This window comes from Oncorhynchus tshawytscha, linkage group LG24 (genome assembly GCF_018296145.1).
Source record: "Oncorhynchus tshawytscha isolate Ot180627B linkage group LG24, Otsh_v2.0, whole genome shotgun sequence".
In the NCBI taxonomy this organism is placed as follows: Eukaryota; Metazoa; Chordata; class Actinopteri; order Salmoniformes; family Salmonidae; genus Oncorhynchus; species Oncorhynchus tshawytscha.
This window is the reverse complement of record NC_056452.1, coordinates 30192438-30198946: the sequence shown is the minus strand read 5'-3', so window position 1 is coordinate 30198946 and position 6509 is coordinate 30192438.

Genomic DNA, 6509 nt, shown 5'->3' with positions numbered 1-6509 from the left:
TTCTTTGATCATTTTTTTTGCCTAACACGAAACATTTTGTAAACCGCTTGTGTCGTGAATTCCATCTCTATCAACTTTTGACGAAGCATTCGACTCATTCGTACTCATAATGTCCACTGTTGTTTGTCGTTGGTTTCATTGCTTTGGATGTTTGTAACACGCCATACTTGATTGTTCTGATGAACTGATTAGAAGACAACGAGCAATGACCTCATTGCGCACCAATAAGCTTCGTTGATTGACTGTATTTCTGCCCAATGACCACTGATCTTCTTGAAATCTAGCTTGATAGATAGCCAATGAGCTGAGGTAAACGCCATATGTTATGGGTTGGACCACCATCCCTTGTTCGTAAACGCACGCGTAACGAACTTCATTCGCCATTGACCATCAGACTTGTTGCAGTCACGCGCGTTACGCACAGCAGTATTTTGGAAGGTGTTTTTTCAACGATTTCATTGAAGACATCATGGAAAAGCGAAGTCCAAGTCTAAGTATACAGATTTGCACCAGATTATTGAAGAAATTGATCGAGAAAGTGAGACAGATTTGTTGTTTGAAGAATCTTTGAGTGAGCATAGTTATGATTCAAACACTGAAGAGATGTTTCTGCAAGGAGAGGACATAATTCTGGACTGGTAAGTGCTAATGCTGTTGTTTGTTTGTTTTGCAAAAATATCTATATATATATATATATTTTTTGTTGCAATTTATAGAATTAGAATCAGTAATGAAATGTGTGATGAAATACAGAGTGTGTGTGTGTGTGTGTGTGTATGTATGTATATATATATATATATATATATATATATATATATATATATATATATATATATATTCCATGTCAGATATACATATTTTCAATGTTTTATTAAAATGGAATGGAGTAGAACAGGAAACACACACAAGGCCACTGCGCCTGCTGCTCCACTCCACTCCATTTCCATATGAAATAGCCATTGGGTGCTGTTGGGGGGTGGGCAGGCCCACAACAATGGCCGGAGTTGAATGGAACAGCACTTCACCTTAATGACTGTTCCCTCTGCTCTATACAATACATATCTCTTATTTTACGTGATGATAAATGTTTAATGTTTTCTTTCACAGTGATAGCAACTCCGACTGGGAGCCCCCGGTGCCAAGGTGCCCTTCCCCCACTGAAGCGGGTTCATCCAGCCGGACCCCTGCTGTCTCCGGCTCCACACCTACCCCCGCCCGGCCATCGAGAGGTGTGAAGACACAAAGAAGCAGAGGAAGGGAAGGGAAGTGTGGAACCTGCTGGCAGAGAGGTAGAGGAGCAATGGCACTCTGTGCTGGAGGAGGATGTGGCGCCACGTCCTCCAATATTCAGACCAAAAAGGCCACCAGGACCTCAGCTGGACATGACCTCGAAATACAGCCCCATGCAACTTTTTCAACTGTTTTTCACCCCGTCAGTTGTTGATTCCCTGGTGTGTAATACTAACAAGTATGGGGCTAAGAAGCAAGCAGGAAAGAAAGAGGCATGGAAGCACATTTCCATGTCAGACCTTTTATGCAACCTTTCACTGGTCATTTACATGGACTTGGTGAAGTTAAAAACCCTCAAGGATTACTGGAAAACATCCCCACTCTATCAACTGCCTTTCCCCCCACTGTCATGTCCTTACCATGTTTCTAAATATCTCACGGGCGCTTCACATCAGTGACCCAGAAGCTGATGAGGGGAATGACAGGAGGAGAGGCACCGCAAGGTTTGAAAGTCAAACCTCTCTACCCCAGCATGGCTGAGGCCTGCAAGACTCATTTTCAGCCCGCCCAGAACTTGTCCATAGATGAGAGGATGGTAGCCTCAAAGGCCAGAATTGGCCTAAAACAATACATGCATAACAAACAAACAAGCTGTTTGTTTTGGCTGATTCTGTGCCTACACATTCAATGTTTTTGTTTATGAGGGGAAGAGCAGTAAGGGACTCATTTACGATTCCGTCATGGAGTTATTGGATTTTCTGGGGAAGAGCTACAAACTTTTTGTGGACAACTTTTACACAAGCCCTACCCTGTTTACAGACCTGAGGAAGCTGGAGGTGTGGGCTTGTGGCACCATTCGGACCATCAGAGTGGGCTTTCCGAAGACAAAGGTGAATGACATGCCTAAGCGGGCAGAGCGGGGTACCATGCGATGGATCCGTGAAGATGGCCTGCTGTTTGAGAAGTTGATGGACACCAGAGAGGTGGTGATGTGCTCCACTATCCACAAGTCCTTCAGTGGTGATCACGTCGTCAGGCGTGTGAAGGACGCTACTGGGGCATGGACCACCAAAAATGTCCCCATTCCTGCAGCTATAAAGGATTACAACAAGGGCATGGGAGGTGTGGACCTGTCAGACACGCTGATAGGTCACTACAATGTTCTCCACAAGACAAAGAAATGGTACAAGACATTGCTTTCCCATTTCATTGACATTGCTGTTGTGAATTCCTTCATCCTGCAGAAGGAAATGGCGAAGAGCTGTGGACAGCCCCCCATCTCACAACTAGCCTTCAGGGAGCTGCTCATCCGGGAGCTAGCTGGCTATAGCACAAAGTCCACTGCATCACATTCTGCCCCCTCTACCTCTGCCCCCTCTACCTCTGCCCCCTCTACCTCTGCCCCCTCTACCTCTGCCCCCTCTACCTCTGCCCCCTCTACCTCTGCCCCCTCTACCTCTGCCCCCTCTACCTCTGCCCCCTCTACTCCTGCCACCAGTGGTGTTCAATTTTTGTTGCGTGTTAGAATTGCTTTTTGATATGTTGTATATAGTTATTTGCACTGTTGTATATAGTTATAGATCATTTCACCAATTCGGCCACTTCGGTACATTTGGGCAACTTGTGTGGGACACCTGGGTGACTTCATGATAAATGTCATGTAGCTCACCCATTCCTGAAGTTATCAGTCTGAAACTTTGCACACCTACAGTTGCCCTCTTGTGTTATCCATCGAAATGATCTCCAGCATCCTATCTGACTGTGTGGCTATTCTAGTACATGTGAAAGATGATACTACAACAATAAAAAACAGAAAACGTATGCTCTTTCTTTCTCTTTTCTTCCACCAGATCTACTGTGTTATATTCTCCTACATTCAATTAACATTTCCACAAACTTCACAATGTTTCCATTCAAATGATACCAAGAATATGCATGTCCTTGCCTCTGGGCCTGCGCTTCAGGCAGTTATGTTAGGGTATGTCTTCAGGCGGAAATTGAGAAGGGATGCAGCCATAACAAGTTAAGTCCCCGGTAGTGAATGCATGGACGCAGGGTCTTGTCCTTCTTCTACACAAAGACAAATCCTGCTCTGGCAGGAGATGCAGATGGATGGATGGCCCTAGTGGCCAGAGAATCCTCTATGTACCCCTCCATAGCTTTGGTCTAGTCCAGACAGAGAATTCAATCGACCCCGAGGTGGTGTAGTGCCTGGGAGAAAATTAATAGCACAATCATAAGGACAGTGCGGGGGAAGAGAAGTAGCATGTGTCTTACTAAACACTTCCAGAAGGCCATGGTATTCTGTGGGGGCAGCAGAGGTATCCACAGTCTTGCTAACATCCTGAGGAAGCTTGAAGGCAGTGGGAATGGCAACCCAGGACGAAGCTTGTGGTCCAATCAATCATCGGATTGTGCTTTTGAAGCCAGGAAAATCCCAAAACAACAGGAACATGGGGAGATGCGATGATGAGGAACTGTATTGTCTCACTGTGGTTACCAGAAACCCGTAATTGAACGGGCACAGTACTATGGGTGACTCCCCCTATACAGCGGCCGTCCAGTGCCCTAGCAGCCTTGGGCACAGAGAGAGGATGAGTGGGAATACCAAGCTCCGAAGCTATCGGGGCATCCATAAGACATTCATCAGCCCCAGAGTCAATGAGCACTCGGAGAGACTTGGATTGGTCTCCCACAGCACAAGAACAAAAAGGGGTGTGCAGATGATGAGAATTAGGGAACTCCCAGTCTGACTCACCATAGTAGTGATACCCACTAGAGACAACTCTTTCCTAATAGGGCAGGTAGCTATAAAATGTCCTGCCCCTCCACAGTACAGACAATAGTTACTGTTCATCCTCCGTGAGCACTCCCAAGCTGATAGCCTACTTCTTCCCAACTGCATAGGCTCAGGAGGGTGGCTTCAACTCCTCTCGGGAGAGCTGCCTTTGGAATCTTCCAGACTCCATAGGATGTGAACTCGCCGTATCGGGTGCCCGAGTGTAGCTTGAGACCAGACATCTCACTCTTGCGTTCCCTTAGGCGGCCACCAATTTTAATGGGTAAGGCGATGAGGGAGTCAAGGTCCACCAGCAGTTCACAAGCAGCTAGGTCATCCTTAACCTCCTCAGATAATCCGAGCAGAAAAGTATCGAAAAGAGACTCTGGATTCCAGGGACTCTCGGCGGCCAACGTGAGAAGGGCCACAGCGCAGACGGCCACGCTACGGGAGTTTTGACGTAAGTCAAGCAGTTTGCTGGCCGCCTTTCTCCAGGGTACCGGAGACTCAAAAACTTCTCACCTCTGCCATGAATTCCTCCAAATGACCGCAAATGGCAGATTGTTGTTCCCAAACTGCCGTAGCCCAGGAGAGCGCCCTTCCCGACATTAGCACTATTATATACGCCATCTTCGATCAGTCTGAAGAAAACAAAGATGGCTGTAGCTCAAAAATAAGTGAGCACTGAGAAAGAAAACCCCTGCAGGTACCAGGATTCCACGAACATCGCTCTGGAGGAGGTAAGCGGGATTCACGGAGAGTAAGGATAGGCTGTACAAACTCACCACAGGTACGGAAAACAATTACTGGGTGATTTGGGTTTTTCAGAGGTGGCAGACAGCCTGAGCTAACTCCCTGATTCCCTCCATAATAGCCTTTAACCCATGGTTGTGGCGTTCCGTCAAGGAACTGAGCCCTTCCTGTAGCAACTCCTGATGTCTCCCAATGGTGACTCCCTGCAGGGAGCTGGTCCAAGTCTGGTGGGTCTGTCATGGCCAGTTCGTACTATCAAGGCACAAGGTGAGACCCAGATGCAGACACAGGAGGCAGATGGTTGGAGTCTAACAATGTTTATTAATCCAAAGGGAATAGGCAAGAGAATGGTCGTAGACAGGCAAAAAATATAAATACCCTTTCAGAGTCCAGGAGGTACAGAGTGGCAGACAGGCTCGAGGTCAAGGCAGGCAGAATGGTCAGGTAAGCGGGTACAAAGTCCAGAAACAGGCAAGGATCAAAACCAGGAGGACTAGAAAAAGGAGAATGCAAAAAGCAGGAGAACGGGAAGACCGCTGGTTGACTTGGAAACACAGGGATAAATACACTGGTACAGAGAGACAGGAAACACAGGGATAAATACACTAGTAGAGAGAGACAGGAAACTGTAACGTTCTGAGTGTAGTGGGTGAGACGTCAGGCGCAGGAAGCAGAGAGTTCAGGGTAGTGCTACTTTAATGCAAAAACGGCGAACATAAGCCAACCCCACGAAACCCAGGGCGTATAACAAAACAAACGCCCCAAACACGGGACTTAAACTGTCCAGCAAAACCCACAGACGTGCACACAAGTTACACAAAACAGAAGGTCACAATAATTAATCCCGCACAAAGAACCAGGCGGGCCGGCTGACTAATAACGCCTCACTAATTATACCCAACCCAAAACAGGTGTACTCAATAAACACATAAGGAAGGGGAGGAAAGAATCAGTGGCAGCTAGTAGGCCGGCGACGACGAACGCCGAGCGCCACCCGACGGGAAGGGGAGCCACCTTCGGTCGGAGTCGTGACAAAAACACAGGGATAAATACACTGGTACAGAGAGACAGGAAACACAGGGATAAATACACTGGTACAGAGAGACAGTAAACACAGGGACAAATACACTGGTACAGAGAGACAGGAAACACAGGGAGAAATACACTGGGACAGAGAGACAGGAAACACAGGGATAAATACACTGGTACAGAGCAACAGGAAACACAGGGATAAATACACTGGTACAGAGAGACAGGAAACACAGGGATAAATACACTGGTACAGAGAGACAGGAAACACAGGGATAAATACACTGGTACAGAGACAGGAAACACAGGGATAAATGCACTGGTACAGAGAGACAGGAAACACAGGGATAAATACACTGGTACAGAGAGACAGGAAACACAGGGATAAATACACTGGTACAGAGATACAGGAAACACAGGGATAAATCCACTGGTACAGAGAGACAGGAAACACAGGGACAAATACACTGGTACAGAGAGACAGGAAACACAGGGACAAATACACTGGTACAGAGAGACAGGAAACACAGGGATAAATACACTGGTACAGAGAGACAGGAAACACAGGGATAAATACACTTTGGAAAACAGGCGACACATGGAGGGCGTGGAGACAATAACGAGGACAGGTGAAACTGATCAGGGGGTGACAGTTACGCCCCATGCATAAGGTAAATCTGAATACCAACTACAGAGAAGTGCATAGGAAAGACGAGAG